Source organism: Archocentrus centrarchus, chromosome 21 (genome assembly GCF_007364275.1).
Source record: "Archocentrus centrarchus isolate MPI-CPG fArcCen1 chromosome 21, fArcCen1, whole genome shotgun sequence".
In the NCBI taxonomy this organism is placed as follows: domain Eukaryota; kingdom Metazoa; phylum Chordata; class Actinopteri; order Cichliformes; family Cichlidae; genus Archocentrus; species Archocentrus centrarchus.
The window spans coordinates 25,600,866-25,623,779 of record NC_044366.1 but is presented as its reverse complement, the minus strand read 5'-3'; the positions used below and the strand labels follow the sequence as shown (position 1 = coordinate 25,623,779).

Below are 22,914 nucleotides of genomic sequence, written 5' to 3'. Positions count from 1 at the left end.
GTGAATGGCAAAAATGTTTGCAATTAAAAATCCCTATTATTGATATTAATGTGAGGGTTACAGTGTCTGACCTGTAGCCGGTTTCTTTTTAAGTGACTGCGTCAATGTGTAGTTTTAAACACTGCTCAAAAATCATATTTAGTAATAATTAAGCTATTTAGGATTATGATTTATAGGTAGATTATCATTTACAAATAACCAAAAAGACATTTATAACTATCCACTTGCTCCAAATTAGTAGTCATTAAATATGTGTTCTTTAAAATTTTCAGCTGTACCAAGTTTGATCCTAAAGCATCTTGAGAATAAGGCACACTGACATCGGAAATGCACAGGTCCCACCATTTTTTTCTGCCACACCTTGCCATTAATATTATATTATTATAGTTATTTTAAGTGATTTTTCTCAAAACCTACAGATTCTTTTCATTTGACCAAAGCTGATGATGAATGTACTGCGCACTAGTTCTGGCTCATCAGGTTTAAAAAATGTGGCATGTTTTCATAGCATGCTACCTGTCCTCTTAACCCTGGAAGGAATCAGCAGTAGTGTGACTGTCTGAGTAACCCCTTTGTTTCCTTGCCTAAATAGGGCTTACAGAGTGGTTGCATATTACAATTTTCACATCACTGCTCTGGCATACAGAATAAAGTACTTCAATCAGAGTTACAGTATTGCAGAAGAGTATAAGAAAGAGAGAGCATGACAGAGAGAACATACCTGTATGGGGTACTTTAAAGTCATACACCGATTTACACTGTAAGAGAAAATGAAAAATAATTATTGCTTTGTTTCTGAGACATAATAAGTTGCTGATAACTAATGGTTTTATGTTAGTCACAAACATTTTTTCCTTTTTTTTGCAACATACAAGACATACACAAGCAGGCATACTCGTTTCCTCCATATTTAAACCTAGAAGCTGCATTTGAGACTGCTGAAAAATTCTCAAAATGCCCAGTTTCTTCCCGACTTTGATCTGTGGAAAGTTTTGCAAATGCTGTGTGTTGAGCGCACCCCTCAGCCTGCCCCCATCCTCGCTCGAACAGCCTTCATCAGCCCCCTGGTTCATTAGTCAACCTTTAGCCACCGAACAACAATTAGGCCTGTCGTATGCTTACTGGCTTGACTCTGCCGAATGTGCAGTGAGGAATAGTCCCTGACTAATGATTGGCTAAAGAGACCTGACAGCATGTTAGAGCCACAGATGTAATTTAATACAAGCTCTAACAAGCCTTTGAACAGGAGGGAGAAATATTTCATAAGCTTGATGCAATTTGGTGGGTGCTGTAATGAAAATAATGAATGTGATTCCCTCACATTTTTTTAACCTAGAATTCATGTTTTTTAGGATTCATTTATTTATTTTTTTATTTTTTGTGGGGGGCATAAAACTGATTGAGACAGACAAGAGTGGATTTAAAAAAAAAAAAAAAGATTTTGATGCCGTTCCCCTTTCAATGGGGAAAAAGTATTTCCTTGGTATTTTGTAGCTGTTTACATACCAATTTGTTCTGTTTTCAAAATTTATAACAAGACTGATGTTTTGCTATTAAAAATAGCCACTGATACGTCAAACATGTGCTGGTTGAAAAGCAGCTTATTATTTCGTGGACAGTTCACATCGCACACTCAGTCATTCACATGCCATTAATTGTTGCAATGCCTGTTTTTTGCAGTGCTGCCATTTTTGGTGCCACTGAGAAATTGGGCTGCTTACAATGTCTGCTGCCCAGCCAAGTGTTGAAAGTTCATGACTTTTTCAAGCATAGTATCTCAGCTGTTCCCAAAACACGCACTAATCAGAACACACTAAAAACAAATATTTTGATTATCTAGCTATGCCCACATCGTAATTATCTAAATGATTTTTGAATAATTTAGGCCGTGTGGTTTGCAGGGCACAGCAAATATGCTCTCTGCACAATTTGCGAAAGTTAGTATGGAGTAAGGGGAAAGTTTTCCGCACTCGCTGTGGCCAAAATTGGGACAAGAAAAAGAAATTGGGCATCAAAGGCTAACAAGATATCAGAGTCCGGTAATCAGGACATCCACATTAGACAAATGTCACCAAGTGAGCAAATGAAAGGCTCAAATGATGAATTGGACCAAATTGCACAGGAAAAAAAAAAAAAACAATCAAATATTAAAAGAGGGCACACCACTTTTCTCCTTTGACATCAAGGGTACACAGCAAGTAATCACACGACCGAAATGTTCATCATTGCCTCCATTTAGTGTAAGAGTAATAAAAGACATGTCAGAGCTGGGAGTAGAATCCCAGCCTGGCCTCTCATTACCCACGGGGGACAGAGAGACTTTTGGGCCTAATAAGGACATGATTTAAGCAAATCAGGTCGTTATGATAATGGCCCTGCTGATAATAAGGCAGTTTTGCTCTTGTTTGTTTTCTTATTTTGCTGGCATATTTACCCTACATTGCCACTGTGGGAAAAGGGTGCATCTGATTGGTTCTTTTCTTTGATTTTAATTCTCTGAACAGTGTGCACTTGATGTATGCTTTGAATTCACCAGGGATAAATCAAGACTGGGTCTGAATTTTTTAAAACAAGGTCCTCTTTGCAGCGTATTTTATAGGATTCTCACTGTCTTTGTGTGCGGGTTGTCTATGGAAGTAATAACCTGTGAGAATTTAAGTTTTCTAAACTAGGTTAATGGGCGAAAGTTGAAGACACTCTGCAAAAGTAAAATTGCTTCAGCATAGCACATGATGCATTTGATATCACTGTGTGTTCACTCAATGAAGGAAAACTGAGACTATGATGCTGCAGTGCTTGTACTATGGAAGCTATCACTCTGTGATTCCCTTTGTCTACTGCAAAATGTTTGGTAATGGGATTATTATGAATATGTTTAAATATAAATTCAGTCAGTTGAACAGATTTATTATGCAAGCCTAAAATATGGTGGGTTGATATGTACCATCTAGGTAGGCTAAGACCTTGTCAGGCCCTTTGAGCCCTTTGTGTACTCAGGAGAGAATAAAAGTGAATGCTGGGGTAGAATTGGAGTTTATTAAAGTTAAAGTATATGAAGAGCAATATCAGCAAAGCATCAGATGCAAAAAGTGTTTGCTACAGAATCTGCAAATCAGCCAAAAAAACAGAAGCTGAAGAAAGACAAAGAGTGGGCAGATCACTGACAACTTCAGCAGCACAGCTCACTGCAGTATGCAATATGTATAATTCTTTTGCTTTTGCAATTAGTGAAAACAAGTTAAGAGGATAACTTAGGATCAGTTTGGGGAAAAAAAACAACTTTGGTCAATGTATGGCCAAAGACAGAGAACTCAAAGATGTTGAAGGTAAGGGATCAGGGTATCATTCATAAAACAAAAGCCAAATGCAGTTTATGGGACAGTACAGAAACTACAGTCTATCTGTCTATAGGAAATATCTTGCATCAGATGTACTACACACCCATCTGCACTTCACCATACTCAATATGTAAAAGGAAACTACATTGTGTGATGTGGAACTTTTTTTCCTCTCATCAATCTTGGATGCTTATTATCATGACCACAATATGAACCCCATCCTTAAACTTGGATGTATAAACTACATCAGTTTAACAAACCCATACAATGATCTTACTCCAATAAAATATATATATATATATTTTTAGCCTAAGTGAAATCTTATTTATTGTGGTGGCTGCTAATCGTAAGGTTGGTGGGTCGATACCTGGCTTGCCAGTCCGCAAAGTCTCCAAAGTAACCTTGGGCAAGATACTGAACCCCAAGTTGCTCTCTGATGCAACTGGCAGGAGTATGAATGTGTTTGAATGTTAGATAGAAAGCACTTGGAAATAGAAAACAGTGCTTGTGTGAATGGGTGAATTTAAACATGCTGTATAAAGCACTTTGAGTGCTCAACTAGAGTAGAAAAGGGCTATATAAGAACTAGTCCATCTTATTTCAACAGCATCAGAGAACTGTCTCATTTATGTAGAGGTTGTTATAACATTTTGGAAGTTATGACCACATGACCGCACTGTTGACAGATTTCAGACCGTTATTCTGTTTCATTGTGAAGGGCAGTTATGAATGATACATTTGAATGATAGATTCAGTTTGAAATCCCTAGACGCTACTCATAGATGTGCATTTCAGTTAATTTTTAAAAAATAAAAATATGTACAGCAGTTATCGAAAACAAAGAACATAAGTGTACTGGTTAATTATATTGTTAATTATATATTTGAATTAGTTTGTCTCCTTTTGCTGTTTGGCTTCCTAGCCCTGGCTGTGGCAACAGTCCTTCTGCTCCTGGAGTGTGTCAAAACCATATTATTACATTTTTATATATTTTATATTGCAAAGAACACAGGACAGAAGGGCAGTGTTGATTGGTAGAACAGACAACAGCTGTAAAACTGTGAGTGCTGAGAAGCAGTGTTGGGGCTGTTACTAAAAAAATGCAATGTATTACACATTACTCATTACTTATTTTTAATAATGCATTATTTATTCTTTTAAAAACGAATTTGATGCAGTACTTGCTACATTACTTCTGCATTAACGGCACAATATGGCCTGAGATGCCCTGCCAAATAATTTCCAGCTAACAATATAAACCTTATAGGTACTGTGTGTAAAATTTCACCACTGGATATCAGTAGATTGCAGATTGCAGTCAATTGAGTCCTGTTTTCTTAGTACAGTGGCTGCTGTAGGACAGATAACCCCAGCCAGCGCTCATCTGTAGTGAGTGTCAGCTGTCCGTCCACTTTGGAGGAGGCTGTAAAACTTTTTGAAAGGAATCAGATATAAGTTGATGAGTCAGTGATGCTCACTTCTGTCTGATGACAGCGATAATGAGGTGAGTTGTTGTGGATATTCTGTAAGTAAGCGCTGCTGCTTTGCTGCTGTTAGCCTCTGTTAGATGCTGTTAGCTGGTGTTAGTGAAACTTTCTTTGAAGTGGATCTAACATTGTTGCACTTTGTGAATAAACTCATACAATGTGAGAATGTAATCAGTAATCAAATTGTGATTTTTAGGACAATGGAGCCTAACGTTAATAATATAAGCTTATAACTAGCTGTTGTTGTTTAGCCAGCTTGTTGTCAGCTATACAGAGACCGGAGAGTCACATGGCTAATCTGCTGATAAATAAGCATCTTTATGCACATTTTTGTGTATTAGAGCCCTGAATTCAATTCAGGAGATGAAGCTCAAGGTGAGGAGGAATAGGATGACATTTTATTAAGATGCCGGTCGTGTTGTCTCTTTCCTTTGTTTTTTCACTTCTTTGGTGAAGGGGACCCTTCTCAGATTATAAAACATAGGTATGAACCTTTATATCTTTAGTCTGAAGGTGCAGACATGAATTAAAATTTGCCTTCATGGCACACGAATGCCTATGAGTTCTCGTCTCCTCTGCCTTTGGCGTACTACGCATGTGGATGGTCTCTAGCCACATATATAAAAGGCAATTAGGTGGAACCAGTCTCGATAGCAGGGGATCGGTCCGCCAGGGCCTCCGCCCTCGGCCACCGCCCGACACACACTGCACCCGACCCCTACGACGCCTCCTGCGGGTGGTGGGCCTACAGGAGGGCGGGCCCATGTAACCTCTTCGGGCTGGCCCCAGCCGAGCACCACAGGCTAATGCCCGGCCACCAGACGCTCTCCCTCAAGCTCCCTCCCCAGGCCTGGCTCCAGGGTGGGGCCCCGGTAACCCTGGAGTAACAGCAGGGTAAACTGTTCCCTTGCTGTTACAAACATAGGGGTCTTCTGAACCGCTCTTTGTCTGGACCCTCATCCAGGACCAGTTTGCCATGGGAGAGCCTACCAGGGGGACAAGCCCCTGGGCAACATAGATCCTGTGATCACTGGGACACACAAACCCCTCCACCACGATAAGGTGGCGATTCACGGAGGAATTCAAGGAGCCAGTTGAGGTGGCTCGGGCATCTGATTAGGATGCCTCCTGGCCGCCTCTTGGGTGAGGTGTTCCGGGCATGTCCCACCGGGAGGAGGCCCCGTGGTAGACCCAGGACACGCTGGGGAGATTATATCTCTCGGCTGGCCTGGGAACGCCTTGGGATCCCTCCGGATGAGCTGGAGGAGGTGGCTGGGGAGAGGGAAGCCTGGGCTTCTCTGCTTAGGCTCCTGCCCCCACGACCCGGCCCCAGATAAGCGTAAGAGAATGGATGGATGGATAGGTGGAACCATCTTGGCCACTGTATTCAAGATGGTGAGGCATCATGGTGGCGTCCACAAACCAGGATCCACTCCTATGCATTTTTAAGGGATTCATTCTTTTATGAGACTACATCAGTTTGTTGGAAGATGTAATTACACACTAATTAATGTATATTTATGAGTACAATTATTTATTTTATTTTCTATTAAATAAACTCAAAAAAAGATGGACTGCACCTTTAAGCCAACTGTCCGGACACAATGAGGATACACACAAGATCTTGTTGTTAGAGTTTAGGTATTACCACAAAGACGACAGCCATCCTAAAAAAAAAGGCCAAAGAGCATTTCACAGGAAATGTTACAGCACACAAAGGTTCAACTCTTGAAACAAGTATGAGTAGAAATGGAGGCTACTATGCTAAAAGCCTGACTGTTAATCAGTGCTGCTGGTATGTGTTAAAAAAAAAAAAAAAAAAAAACCCAACAAGCTTTGACTACTTGTCTGGGGTTGGCACACACTCAGCTTTAACAGGGATCTATGCTACTAGCTTTGAGTTAGCATGCTGTTTCTGCAGATGCTTGTGAAGAGTCAGTGTTCTGTTAGCAGCAGTAGATAGCTGTTTCTGGCCTGGGTGCAGTTTGAGAGTTACCATCACATGCTTGTCCTTTCATTCAAGAACACTGAAAGTGATGCTCCTTAAAAGATGTAGATAGCTCTACTATTTTTTTTTCTCTCCACATGAACTGAAGCCATATGATTGTAGCATGCTCAAAGAAAAAAGTATTTCTATCTTCAGTTTGTGCAGATAACTTAAGAACTGTAAAGTAAGTAATGAAATAATTTCATATTATTATGAAATAATAATAAACAGCACTTAATTTAACTTCAGCTTTATCGCTGGAACACGGGATAAGCAGAGCTGGATGTGGCCAGCAGCACAAAACAAAAAATTTATTTTAACTGACTGACTGACAAGAGAGCACACAGTGGGAGGAACCTAGACACAAGGAGAAACAATACTAAACACAACACAGAGCAGGGGACTGGCAAAATAAGACAGAAAGTGACCTCATGTAACATACGCACAAACATGACACAACACAGAAGACTTGACAAAAGAGGGAGGAATACTGAGGGAGAACAGACTGAACAACTGAGAACAAAATATATTTAACAAAACCCTATATAAGATATAACATAACCCCAAGCAAACCAAGAAACCATAACGCACCTACAAAACAAAACTCAAAGTCCAGACAAAACTGAGAACACTGGGAAACTAGCCCAGGACCATGACAGGTAGATTGGTAACTAGTTAAGTTAAACTAGTCAAGAAACTGGATCATAAAAGCATTTTGCCATTCCACTTTTCTGGTTAACATAGCTTGGTCCATGCATTGTTACACATCATGTGTAGCACAATCGCTATACCAGCTGGAGATCACTGAATTACAGTTCATCTTTGTTCACATACAGCAGTGAATGAAGAATGGGAAGTTAAACATCAACTGAACAGCTGAAAGTAAAATTATATTTTATAAGCAGCATTGAATCATAACATTTGCCTAAGTCAGTGCTTCAGTATATACAGTATACTGTGGTGAAATTTTGATGGTAAGAAAAAATACGTGCTGCTCAACCCTACTGCCCTCAAATATCCCCTAATTGCGTCCCAGGAAGAGTAACATTTAATATAATGGCCCTATAGCTTTTAATCTAGCATTAACTTCAGGTCACAGTTTGGATTTTCCATTCTTATATTAGTTTAAAATAGCAAACAGCCTAAAATAGCAAAATTCTACTTTGTTCCTTCAGTAATAGAGAGTTATAATGAACTCTGTAGCTTTTTTGTGACCTGGAGGAAGCTTTAGACTTTCAGTCTTTGCACAAAACATCTGGAGACATGGAAGAAGAAACAGAAGGAGACAAAGACAAAATAACATAGAGCCACTACAGCCAATTTGCCATATACAAAGGCAGATGGGAGAGAAAACAGAATTAATTTGACAGTGAATAAGTGACAGTCATTCCCATGCTTTAGTGCTGCACTTTCTTCTCTTCTCCTATAGCATCCCAAGTCACTCTTCTCACTAATTGCACAGTGGACATCTTGGAACACATTGGGGAATTTCACCCACGATCTGGCACAGATTAACAGTCCCTCTCTGCTTTGTTACTGCTTTATTTGCATGATAATTAGTTGGTGGCAGTGAGCGCTCTAATTTATTTATTATTTCACAAATATAGGTACACAGGGAGCCGGCAAGAGTGAGCTAGAGAAAGCGCGAGAGAGGAAAATAGAACAATGTGCATTAATTAAAGCGATTAAAGGATCGACTGAACTTTGCCTTGATGTGTTTATTCAATTAATAAGCAAAGTGGCAGACGACTGTTTGACTTTTATAACAATTAACTGTATCGTTTTTGTTAATTTAGGCTCATTCATCTTACACTCATCCTCTTTAGCCATCAGAGCTCAATCTTAACCCATTTCCCAGAAGAAAATTTCTTGTCTTCACTTCCAAAACAGAGTGTTGCTATAAATCTATGTATAAGTCTAACATTTTATTCTTCATTAGCATTTGTGATGACTTTGAACCTGAGGAGGTCGTGTGTATGTGGTTTTATAGATTTTTTTTTGATTGAGTCGACAAAAATCTCGACACAAAAATGTAATGCTACCACTTTATATTAAGGCTCTTGTTGTAGGTATTAGTTAATAGGTAATGATGTAATAAACCCTTAAAAGATTCTTATAAACATATATGATGTTAAAACATAATAATTAATATGGGTTTAAAAACATTTCTAAAGTTATTTTATATTAGTATAAAGTAAGTTGTAATTTAAATAAAGAAACAAAAAAAAATTAGTGAAAGTTTAACAATGACATAACAGGCTATATGTTAATAAGCATCGCATAAAATAATGCTTATTAAAAGGACTTTAATCTAATCCGATAGTTGTATTTGTAATTTCCTGGTATCAACAGCCTTCAAAAGGTCATCAAAAGAAATTTAAAGCAAAAGGAAAAAAAAAAAAGACATTTCTGACATTATTTATGTAAGTCCAACAGCATGTCTCAAAATGAAAGTGAATAAGTAAATGCTACATCATCCATATTACCAGAGCAGAGGGGGCCTTTGTAAGTCATCACTACATGTGCTAAAACTCATTAATGTCTCATCTAGGGGACAGTGGGCAGTGCTGCATCCCACCTATTCTTCACCACCTTCTAAAGGCTTCTCTTAAGATTGGTTGGACATTTGGGAGCTGGAGCAGTCTGAGTTCAGTGCTTGCTAAATCAAAAACCCCTCTTTATTGTGTGTCTCTGTATCCACCTTATTCCCTCTGCGTTGTCCAGAGGTACAAAGGGAACCATCTATTTCTCTGATAGAAGCCAATAGTTGGTAAGAGGTTTGATTTGAGTGTTGAGGATGCTATTTGCCTAGAGAAAGCCTGAGGATGAGGGCTGGTCGCACTGGCAATAGAATCGGGCTGTCAGCTGGCATCTAGCGATAATTGCTTCCCATGGCAGGACCCCGTCGGCCAGGAGAAGAAGAGCACAGTGTGGAGAGTCAACGCGGGAATCCATTTCACCACAGCCCGGTCCTAATTGTTTTGCAAGCGTGAGAATACTTGTTGCCAATCTGCGTGAGGGCCAAGCTCTGATTGACACCCACTGACCAGAGAGACCAGGGGATGTAGGGAAAGAGGAAGAGTGGTTTGAAAGGCCTTGAGTATCACCACGATTGTCACTCAAAGATGAGAAGAAGGGAGGGGGTGATGGAAAGGTGAAGGAGAAAGTAAAGGGTGGAAGAACAGGGGGAAAGGGACAATCATTATTGTATTATTATTTTCTGATTGTTTCCTTTTTCATTATTTATCCTTTCATAATCCAGCCTTCTCCCAGGTGCATGATCATTTACACAAGTCAATAAAGCAGTAACCCTGAAAACAGACAGCAGTGCCAAATGTAATGATTTTTCAGCTCTATAATCTACAGGGGCAAATGTATATTTCATCTGCTTTAAGCTGCAGGAGAACTATTGATTAGTAATTGATAAAATCATCTTAGAGTAAACACCACTGTTTGTCTGCTTTATCAAAGAGTTCCTTAGCCCTGGTTGTAATTACCATACCCTCTATAGCTCAATTTGAGCTTGTAGACAACTTGATGTGGGAAAAGCTCATGGCTCCTGTGTAAGACAGCTTATATCTATGTGGCAAATGCACCCAGAGAGCTTATCACTCACCTGTCCAAAGCTAATACTGCCCAGTGTCAAGCACAGAATTGGATTTAAGGACAGGGAAGTTACGTAGGTCCGCCTGCTGTCAGCAGGTCCCAGTGCTCCTCTTGCATGTCACTTCAACGCTGAGTGAACATGCTAAATTCTTAACAGAGGCTAAAGCACCATCACAGGCTATATGTAGCCGTGGGCAAATCTCTAATGGCACTTTCTATTCCCCATATACCCCACAACTTTGGGCAAGGAGGCCTGAATATATCTAAACAGAAGCAGCATTTTGTATCAGGAATAGGAAGTCAGTGGAACTCCGGACCCTGTGACAGTGATGTCCTATTATCTGTCAGGCAGATAAGTACACTGTGAATAGCATATACACGCCCTCAATGATAAACAAAAACAAAAAAGAGCTGACATTAACAGATTTTTTTATACAGACCCATCAAATAAGTAGGTGATAGTGATAAACAGGCAGCTTTATATTCTCAGTGGCATCACCGTGGTGTGTTTGGTGAAAGCCGTGGTTACATTCATCCAACAAGTAATTGGTGCAGTAACAGTGCTGTTTAGAGACTGATCAGGGTCAAGGGTGAAAGAATAACCTGAAATATTTTTCCTGAGTAGAAATGGCTGCCTCAGTTGTCAGCCATAGCCTGCTCACTGCTTAGCCTTGAGGCATTCAAATTGACAGGTCTCATTATGTCTGAACTTCCAATATTCCCTTTCGTATTCCAGGGCCTGTCAGTCTCCACCTGCCTGTCCATCTTGCTGCTGCATCACCTTAGCACCCACTCACTGACAACCACGATCTCCTCACCAGGTTTTAGGCCAGGAACAAGCAGCAGAGAGGGGATTGTGTGTGCATGTATGTGCGGAGGAGGAGTGTCTGTAAGAGTGTGTGTAGGCAGTGGCAGGCTTTCTGGAAAGGGCCCAGCTATCTGCTGACAATCTGACAGGGGTCCTCTTGTAAACAAACTGCAGCAACCAGCGTGATCTAACCTATAGCATTGTGCTGCAAATTAGAAAGAGACTCACACCTCGCATGAATGCACACATACAAGCACCTACACAGGTGCATACACATATAAGCGCATGCACACACACACACACACACACACACACATGCACACAAGCAGGATGGCACCTTAGCAGAATCTTAAGTACCTTATGCAAACTGTATGTTTGTTGGGGAGGCACAGGCAGAGTACTGATGAGTGGCTCATTATGGCAACACCAGCGCTACACACTGGGTATCGCATAATCAAAGCCTGGGGGTACGTATTAATTATCCTTTTGAATAGTGATGAAATTTTAAAAAGCTTCTCCTTAAGGCTCACATCACGGATAGATGAAACAAAGCGCAGCACAGCTTGCGCGCTGAGGCTCACATGTGTTTTTACATCTGTTCAGGATATTTCAATTTGATGCTCAACAAGCTGAGACTGAGATTAAAGGATAATAATGTGTCATCCTCCACACAAGCAACTCTTCCAAAGCGAGTAATAGCACATCAGCAGCCAGCCAGCCAGGCAAGCAGGCAGCTCAGCTCAGCTTCTGGAGGAAAGCTAGCTAACAGCCATCACAAGCAAAGTCGATCCAGACACGCATGTGTCTCCTGCTTGTCTCCAGTCAAGGTTACTGAGGCGCTGTCTCCCTCTTTCCTCTCACACATACCAGTTGACTGGGAAAATAGAATACCCTATTAAAGCAGAGCGGGGCGGGGTGGGAGAGATGTATTGAGATTTGCTTGAAAGAAATATTTATGAGCTGATTTTACTTTTTTTTTTTTTTTTAAAAAAAGGCAGTGTTGTCTTTAATGAACATGTTTAAAGATTTTTTCCCATCATCTATAATGTATATCAATGGGATTTATCAAGGAAAAGGGGCTAGCTTCAGTTTGTACATGTGAATCCCTGATAATGACGGTAAAGTGTATCCAGAACGTGTGCTCTGCCAGAGAGGTGTGACTGCTCGACACAGTTGTGGTATACAGGCGGACTCGGGCGTGGACAATATTTGTTAGTTTTGTTTATTGTTCTCTTGCAAATTCTCTTTGTGTCTGTGGCAACTATCAGATAGGTACAACCACAGCTGAAAAGATATTAAAGTTATGGAAAACAAACAAATAAAATATTTAACAGCAAAGTGCTCCACAACAACATCACCGACAATCCAAACCTGCTGCTAAGCTGTGTGAGAAACAGCTGATTGACACTCACAGGACAAAGGAAGCAGGAGCTGGAAGGACTGAAGTTTCAAAGGCCTTAAACTGTAACTGAGAAGAAGGGCTGATAGGAAGGACTGTGATTCAGTTTAAACCCTTACTGTAATAATCTAAACTCCAGACTCTTAACAAAAATCAATAATTTAAAAATGTATTTTCTTTCCCACCCAATAAAGCAGGAACACTAATGTGAGGCAGCACAAGGAAGACAACGATTATATGCATGTACTTATTTTTATCAGGTAATTGAATTTTATATCATTTTGAGGGATAGGGTTTTAACGCTGACAGTTAATATCACAGCATTCATATAATATAACCAACAATCACGCTAAAGCCTCTTTAAAGGAGTGGTGGTTGAGTGATTTAGTGCTGCTCTCTCTGATGACATCATCATTTTTTTCTTCTCCAGACATTACAAAGCTCCTGCAGAGCCATGGCAGACATTATTCAGCTGTCTTCATCAGCTAAGAACTGCTCTAAGTGTCCAGTTGATTACAGTCTAATTCAATTCCCAACCAGGGGCCTAGGACTACAGTGCATGTACCCCAGGGGTATTACTGCAGTTTCCAGGGGCTCCATGTGAAGGTTGCAGAGTAGCTTAAGTATTTTTTTTTTTAATTGAGATTAGGGATTTAAAAATTTATACACAAACATATGCATAATATTACAGAAAAAAAGAGTAAACACTTTAAAAAGTTAGCCAAAAGAAGTGGATACATTTCTGAAAGTGCAAACCGCAATGGAAAAACAGCTGAAACAACTTGTCAAAGGATTAGTGGACTAAAGAGACAGATGGATTCATTGCTTAATTAAAAAATTGATAAACTCTTAAAACATTTAGCTAATGTAAACTTAATGCATGGCTGAAATATGTATGAATATAACTGGATAAACTCCTGAAACTGAACGCTTCTGGCACTCTGCATGCAAGTTTCATTAGAGCAACGCAAACACTGACTCAATCATATGAAAAACACATGTAAGTTTATATAACTAATATTGCTGTATAATTTCCAGTATAAACTCAATTCAGTTAAGACATTTGAAACACAGCAGGTTAATTGCATTTATCAATCCACACTGTGACGACGGTACCCACCTGTTTGTGCTAAAAGTCTGGCTGCTTTGTGAGCTTTTTAGAGAAAGTTCTTCCCCCTAGAAGATGAAATATGAAACTGCTTTTGCAGATGAACGGTATCTAAAGTCGAGGAGCCAGCTTTCATGACAACACGCATCAGACTTTCTTTGGTTCAGCAGTGCAGCGTTTGTCTGGATGTCTCCTTCTATGACCAGAGTGGATGATCTAATAGCCTGCTGCTGCAGATACACCCTCAGTGATGACAGCATGGGTGAGCAGGTGAGGTCAAAGCCAATTGTCACTAATAGGAGCGAGATCAGCCGAGGCACTAGCAACTGTGTAGAAACTCTAACCTTATTATTTACAAAGTTGTATCTCGAACCTTATCAGCCTCAAACTGAGGTTTGCCTTCAGCGCGCACGGCTGAGCGGATTATCACAGTCAAAAAAAAAAAAAAGAAGAAGAGAGGAGAAAACAAGCTATACTGTAGCTGTCAAAATTTTCATCCTGTCTGAATTTCTCCTTTACAAGTGCCTCACTATATGTAAACACAAGCACACACCCACACAAAGACACACATCCAAATAAACAGCCACAAAAAAAAGTACACGTCTACTTGCGCACACACACACACACAGCAATTTTTTTCCAGTCAAGGATGTTGGAAAATCTGTCAGACTCTCACAAAGAAAAGCAAATTTATTTATTTATTTGAGTTCAGAGTAATTACTGGCATTACCGTGGTGCTTGGCTGTGACATCTCTTTATAAAATCAGGTGTCAGAGTGCGCCAAGTAGAGACGTGCCAGGGAGGAAATGTGACTCTTTTCCTCTTCTAATCTCTAATCAAATTAAATAGGTGAACACTTTTTCCTGCTCTCTCTTCTCTCTCTCTCTCTCTCTCTTACTCTCCCTCCCTCCCATCACATGAGATGGGAGCAGATAAGCTTTGCCTGTAACTGCCAAGTGTACATCGAGATACCATGAAAAATTCTACTTGTCAGCACTTCCATAATTTTTTTTTGGTCCTGAGGAATTTTTCAATATGACTGCATGAGTACACATAGCGGCAGCTCAAGGAAAACACCAGAGCCAAGAATCCAATTGAAGGTATTTGTTTCCATTTCCGGCTATTTGGCAAAGATGAGACTAGATAAATATGTTATTCATTCCCGCCGAACACAGTGGCTTCTGAGGAAATATGTTACTCCTGCCTCTTTTCTTTGACTCTAAATAATTGAACAGAGAGAAAGGAAGGCCTCTGCAGGGTTCATATTGAGTTTTTACTGACTTTCCCCACATCTGTTCCTACCAGCTCTCTTCCTTTACGCATGCACACAGACAACCAAAGCTTCACACACATACAGATCAGATGCCTACACGGCTGTCTGAAATTCACGGCTTTGAGCTTTTGACAAAATAAGCAAGATAAAGCCGAGTGCAGGTACAATATGGTCAGACTCCACTGGGTTTGCAGATGCTTACACTCCTCCTTTAGCATGAGCACCACCAGGCGCCCCAGGGCCCTGACAGAAAAGATATGACACATTTAGAAAAAGAAAAAAAAAAAACTAGAAGAGGGGAATGAAAACAACTTCCCCCATGAAGAAAAAAAAAAGCTTGTGTTTTACATCTCTCTCACAACGACAGCTTCAGGGACAGTTTATGTGCAAGAGACAAAGACACTTTGACACTGTCAGCTTCTGTCACTGAAGCTACCAACGGTTGCTGGCGAGAAGCTGCTGCAGCAAAGCAGCCAAACTCGTCTTGTGTTGATCAGCGCTTGTGTGAGAGGCTGTGAGACGGCTGGGGTCTTTTGTGTGTGACTTGATGTCTAGAGGCCTTTATGATAATGAATGTTAGGTCTTCCCTCACTAAAACGTATCAATAAATAAAACATAGGAACTCCTCCATTGTGGCTGATTCGCACATGGAAGGAGGTACAGGCCCCTTTTTAGCTTACTGCCACTTTAAGGGAGTGTAGCTTAGCTGTGATACAAACACACCATCATAAACACTTAAGATGAACAATCCACCTGAGACTAAGAAAGCAGCCCTTTAATCCACGGTGAAGGAGAACTATACATAATTAAGAGAGGAAAGTGTAAAGATGTAATTGGTACGTTGTTGATAATCTTGATTACCATTATTAAGTAGTTTTTAAAGATACATGACTCTGAGCCATATTTAGAGGACCTAACTTATTAATCAGGCAGCTGTTTGCAGTAGCTCTTCAGAGAAATGCAGAAGAGGTACAGTAATTACCGTGAGCGCCTATGAAAAGGAAATATATCGTTGTTTTATGCTAAATTAAAAACCTAGAAAGAAAACAGAACTGATGTGTTCGACATTTAAGCAAAACATTTCACACCACATTTTAAATCACCCGCCACACGAACAACAAAACTAAGAAATGACAGCAATGCAGTGGTGCAAACAAAGGGCCAGGCAAGTTCCCCTTTGTGTCTTGGACCATCACAGCAAAAGCCTTTGTTTTTCGTGCTTTTTTTTTTTTGCTCTGACTGTAGAGGTCATGTTGCGGGGTCTTACCCTCAGGTTTGAGGTTGGCTCACAGGTGCTGTCTGCCATCCAGGCTTAGTTCACCCCCAGCCATCCCCAGGCTCTACTGGGCTCTTCAAACACTGCTTGAAACAAAACTGTAGTTGAATGAAAAAGAAATTAAACATTGATTAGCTAGCAAACATCAGTAGAAATTTATTTTCAGAGGCTGAACAGGTGTAAAAGGTTAAAAAAAAAAGGGTGCGGAAAACAAGAGAAAACGTGCTTGAAATTGATTGATTGAAATGGGATGCTTTTATTTTTAACACTTAAAAACAATCAACATATTAGAGAACAAATGACTGTCATAATTTGTATTTGAGTCTCACCTGGTCTATCAACATTATAAATAGAAATTTTGATTGGTAGTGAAACTCTGTAACTCTGGTATATGCCAGATCAGAGAAACTTCATTATAAAATGAAGGGAAACAGCATTTGAAGTAATAAGACTTTACTACTACCAGGAGTATCATAGAAAAAGGCACGTTTTATTCTTCATTCAAAGACACAGAATGCTTACAGTGTAAACATTTTAGAGTGTCACATCTGAATGGTCGAAGTTTATATATCATGCACTACACCCCCACAAACCAGGCTCTCACTGTGTTGAACTGAAGCTATCAGGTATCCAGCTTTTGTGATATGCTTGTTATCATAGTCATACTGCCCTCCATTGGTTAAATCTCATATTACAAAAACTGTGCAAAGGGTAAAGTCAACTGGGAAATTCCAACTTCAAAACAGTTCATGGTTGTTATTTTATAATTTAAAATTGATGACAATCTTGAAAGAGTTTATGGTGATGCACAGCAATTTCTCAAGATCCATTATGATTTTAAAGCCCAACTTCACCTTGAAGTACATGAAGTATAACTTGTTTCCCAGATGGAGGTACTGCTGGAGGTACGATTCCTACAAGATATTGTCATCTTATTTGTACTCTTGTTTTCTCCCTGCAGTTAGCAAATCTCACAGTTCAGTAATGCTGCAGTGCAAGTAAGTTAACATGAGACAAAATCTGGTTTTATAAATTAGACATAGCTGAATGTAAATGTCACTTAAAACGCCACTTCCAAGTGTATTCAAGCACCTTTACAGTGCTTTTCCATTTCACAATACAGGAAACCTCTAAAATATTAAAATTAGCGAGCAGTTGTAATAAGCGTGTTACTCCTGATTATAGCATTAGGAGTTTAAAATGTAAGAAGCTTGATCACAGGAATCAGGAGTCTTCATCAAACCTATTAAATAACTAACTCAAAGCATACATTTGGTGTTGCCTTGAAATCTTGAAAGAATGAATGAATGTTTTAAAAATTTGAACATGTCAGTATCAGTGTCCACTTATCATGCTTGTCTCTAATAATTTACTTACTATGTATGCATCATAGTGAGGGGGGAAAGGAGAACAGAGGAAAAGTGGTTACTTATACATTGGATGTTTTTAATATTAATTATGTTTGTTACTTTTAAAAAAAAAAGCCCTGAAAGACAAATCAAATTTACTTACCAAAGTAAATTTTTTAAATAATTTTGAATGCCCTAAGCCTGCAGAGTATTTTGGAGAGATGTATCGCCCCCATTGCTTCCCATTAGTATCACAAATTCTTAGACTTATGTTGCACTCGCAGCAGAGGAGCTACTGCACTGTCATGCAAGTGCTTCCCATAACACTGCACAGCAAGATGAGTGAATTCACAAAGTGATTCAGTGATTCTGCTGAATGGACGATTCTTGTTGGCTTTTAGGGGGATGTATTTGGGTTCAGTTTAGTGTTAAAGACTGAGTAGTTTCATAAACTACAGAACAAGAAGCTCAGTGTCCTTAAAGGTCCTACACACCCATGGTACTCTTACACAGTATATCTGATTAAACCTTTGCTTGCCCTGCACCTCCCTCATTATAGCCGTTAGCTTGGTTGCACCTGTTGGGGGAGAATATCACACACCTTTATCATTCCATTTGGTACATGTACTTATAGACTGATGGCACCATCCGCCTACAGCCTGAGCAGAAGTGAAAACAGTGTGCACAGAGGTTTTAAAAAGTCTCAGTGAAGTTTCCTGGAACCATGTGAAACAAGTAGGAGAATGTGTGGAACCAAATCTACTTCACAAAGCTGCAAAGAAACCTTAAAAAAAAAAAAAAGCTTTTAATTTCATCCAAGCCTGTTTTTAAAGAATTCTGCAGAAGTGGCTGTTTAAAAATGGTTTAATTTTTCTTAAAGCTTCTCACATGTGAATACATGCTCTTAGCAGTTAGCAGTGGCTTTTATAGGAAATGTGGTGGTGATTTAATAGCACATCTGGCATGAGGCGGAGGAAGGCAGCATTATATACCATACAGTAGTTTAATCTGTTAATAGTTTATATGGCAAACACTTAACTTTTAAATGATAACCTCACGTTTAAAAGTGGGTGGAGCTGTTTAATGTCTTTAATTGACACATCTCCTCCCATGCGACGACCAACCCTCACACACATACACAAACACAGTAGAGTAATAATGTGTAGTCATAATACCTAGCACTGAACTCTTCCTTAAAAGGTACTCCTCATACATTTGTTATTGTAGCTATTAGTTCATGTACATCTCTGACTTTTCTTTTGAATTACAAGGAGAAACATGAGGATGCGACTGTGCTCTGGGCTGCAATAAAAAGTCAGATCACCCCCTTGATCTTCACAAACTCAAACAACCAGTGAATTATATGCCAGTCATTATGAAGTTGTTACAGTGCATGAAGGTGGAAAGACTATTCTCACATATTCTGCATCATATTCAGACTGCATACAGTATACGCATGATTTACAGTGACCAACAAAAACTGCAAAACACTTATTGAGAGTTTTGCTAAATCATAATGAACATTACAGTGCTACGAACCACATCATAACACTAAACACAGCTATTATGAAGTGATTGTGAAATAAATGAGCAACTTGTGGACTTCAACGTGAGCTTTACTGGTGAAAAAGTTTGACTTTGTGTAGCTGTCAGAGGCCTGACTAGAATAATGAGTACCTAACGTCTGGGAGGCAGGCCTGGGGTAGCTGATTTAAGAAACTGGTCATGTTTAGGATATTGCCACGATTGAAACCAGATGGTACTGAAAAAACACACACATTTTCATTTTTCATTATGCACTCATTTGGTGAAGGTCCTGAAGATATTATGTCGCACTCTTTTGAAGATGCGTCATAAAACCGTGTCAGACTGCCTGCAGTGAGTTCCTCAGTGGAATCTATAAGAGTCCATTCAGGACTGATGCTTGTGAAAATAACTGGCAAGTTATCTGAAGCTCTGTCAACAAACTAATAGGCTCTGATGAAAAAGAAGGCTTATTGAATCGAGCCAAAGCTCGCTGTCCTCATTCACTGATTTGCCAAAGAATGTACTATTGAAAATGTATTGAAAAATGGGCTGAAACCATCTGCACCCATGTAACGTTTTATGCCTGCGCACATACAGCCACAGTCCCTCAGGGCGAGGAAGATGGTTTGGCAGGGGATCACGAAGAACAGGTCAACATAAAGAGCGAGGGAAGGCAAAGCAATGCAGACGGAAGAGTCAAAAGAAACCCAGCGAAGTCTTTGAATCCAGTGGAATTCCTCTCCTCCTCCGTGGCTCCTCTGGGAGGCGTCAGGAGCCTGTGGAGAGAGCGAGGTAAGACGGGGCCTGTCAGGAACAAAGCTCCAAATTCACATGATATGTTTAGCTAAAAGGGTGAAAGAGAAATGAATCAAAGCTCGGCAGGATCAAAGAAATGCAACAATAAAGTCAAGGCGGTTGCCATGGGACCAGCAGGAGATGCATATCATTTATAAGTTGTTCTTCGGCTCTGTCAGATGTGGAGGGGATTGATTGTTATTGTTTGGAGGATGAACTGCTGCTGGAGGGGGTTAAGAGCAAGGGTCATCATCACACAGTGAGAGGAATATATCTTCTCACTTGTTTTAAACAGCAGCCGCCTGTGATCAGTGTCAGAGGCCAGTGCAGAAGCACCTTCAACTTGTGATGAGACAGACACAAAGACAACTTTGTCAACCCCATAAATATCTTATCGCCACAAACCACTGATAGGCTAAACATTTGTTTTGCATCTTACACTGTCAGAGGTTATAATCATTGTTAGTGTTTGAATTGGAAATCAAATAGACTTAAGCTGTTAACTGGAGACTTTCATTTTTATGCACGCACTGTCCTTTTCAAACAAAGTATGCTAATCCTTGACAACTTTGTGAAGGAATAAGGGGGGTGCTTTCCTCCTCCCCCAGTTTTTATGTGGTTTTTTTTAGGGGATAATTTACCTTAATTACAAAAGTTACTCAGCTTCAGTTATCTGCATTTTATACTTCTACCAACACCAACACACTGATTAACGATTACATTTTGTATTTTAAGCCTCAATTATTGATACTTTACATCTAATGAGGTGTTTTCCATATGTGTTTAGACACAAACCATAAACAAAAAGCATCTAAATTTCTATAATAAAGACATAAAGAAAAAAATATCCAAACAGAAAGTCTTTCCAGAAACTACTGGTTAAAGAGGAAAAGTATTATTTATCAAATTACAATTTTTGCGGCCTATTTAGTTGATTAGCAAAATATCACAAAACCATGACAGGTTAAAAAAAAAGAAAAAAAAAAGAAAAGAAAGAAACTAAACTGTCTGTATACCTCTAGAGATAAGAGAGGGAAATTCTGTTTGTTCTTGTTATTTGGTTGGGTCTAAAGCCTCGAAGACAAAGGCAAAGTAAAATAACTCGAGTCTACCTGAGAACCCGAGAGCAACCTGACGACAAAACTTATAAAAGAAAACCAAATCAAAGACTTTCACTACTGCAAAGGATAAACAATGAAGAGAGAAAAATAGACAGAGAGTATAAGTTAGAGATGATGATGTTAAATTAAAAAAAATGTTGCTTAATAAATAAAAATGACGCGATATTTTGTGGGTTAAATTATTTTTGAATTATAAATGATGTGGCTTTCACCATAAGTAGCTTATTGATATTTTTATTCATGTTTTAATTCTTTTTTTCTTCTTACTGAAAACGAGCTCCCACACAAATCATGCCATCATGTAAACGTGAAACTGAAATATTCCACTTATGTCTTAATTACAGACAACTAATGGATTTCCCAAAAGAAATCAGCTAAAATGACTGACATGACAGTGAGTGTGTCACTATTATTATTATTTTTGTATATGCAGGTGCCTGTTAGTGTGCACGTGCTTGTTGTTTGTGCGTGTGTGTGTGTGTGAACACCCATGCAACAATGAGACCCAGTCTCTTGTCTGCTCTCTCAGATTGCGCCCATGAGAGATCCAAAAATAACAACAAAGGGTCCTCAGTGGGTGGGATGAAAGCTCTGTCACCAACCATTTCAGCACACAGAGTCTCCTCCCCTACTGTATCACTGAGTGACACCTCACACATCACATGGAGACACGAAGGGGAGGCGGACTCTCTCATTTGACCGCAACAAATATTTCCATATGTTAATAAGATTGTTGTTGGCTTTTAATGGGGGCCAAATGGGTTCTGATTCGGAAGTGAAAGGCTGTGTTTGCTATGTAACTGCTGATGTTGACATTTATAATGTGTGGTTAAATACAGGCTCTGATGATCATTTAACACCGTGCTTTCTCGCAAAGATTTTATTTAAAAAAAAAAAAAAATTAGATGAAAAGATGTATGTGCTCTAAATATTCAGCTAAAATTGCAAGGTCATTAGCTTACCTAAAGACTAGCCTGGCTTTTTCCCAGTGTTCACAGTTATGTTACAAACACACCTTAAGTGATTAGATCAGAAAATGGCATCTTGTTTGTTTAGAGAACCTAAAATTAAAGTAAGAGGGCTCTACATGCAGTAACTCATCTACTCTTGGCATCACCACCATAAGATTTCATTTAGGCAGGGTTTGGGTTCCAGGGTTGCAAACTCCCAGTCCTTGAGGCTTCCTAGTCTGAAAAAGTGAGGACAATGGGGAAGTGCCTTAAATCTAATTGGTCAGCCAAACTAGAGTAACAGCAACCTCCTTGCAACTAAGAAAAATTGGTGGTTGCCAGGTGATTGCGTTGAATTTGCTTGCATTTGGAAAATGGTTACAAGTAGTTGCGGCAACCAACTGGCTGCACAGAGATTGAACATGCAACATCCTCGGCCTCTGGGTGACCACTGCTTATCGCAAGGCAGTTGCGCAGGTTACCTGGTGAGAGGCAACCTGTCTCCAAACAATTGCAGTCTGATTTACAAGCTGCATGAAGTACAAGTTTATGTCAATGCAATCATTTTCAGACAAACTGGCAAAGGCTTGCAGATAACTGCTGTCAGAAACAGAAACAGACTGCTAAACACAATGCAATCAATCTGACTCAGTCTACAGCAACAAGTGCAACTTGTCTGCCACACATCTCTTTGCAGTTGGGGACTCAACTCAGTTGGCTGCCACCTGGTTGTATTCTGATTATATAAACAAGTTTGTCAAGCGCCTACGGCATTTTGCACTTAAACTGCTGGCAACTATGTCACTATTTGTGGAGGAATTTCTGAATTTATGTTTCAAACCTATGAGATTCTGGTTGGACACTGAATATAATGTTAATGTGAATTTCTG

At 39.6% G+C, this 22,914-nt stretch overlaps 1 long non-coding RNA gene across 1 annotated transcript; it reads right to left on the bottom strand.

Annotated features, from left to right (window-relative positions):
• Positions 1–742: 742 nt before the first annotated feature.
• Positions 743–17,684, bottom strand: LOC115800318 (uncharacterized). Its single transcript, XR_004021660.1, has 3 exons — positions 17,660–17,684; positions 16,274–16,380; positions 743–758 (listed from the first exon to the last, which is right to left on the bottom strand). It is a non-coding gene; the product is annotated as an uncharacterized LOC115800318 (long non-coding RNA).
• Between the last annotated feature and the right edge of the window lie 5,230 nt (positions 17,685–22,914).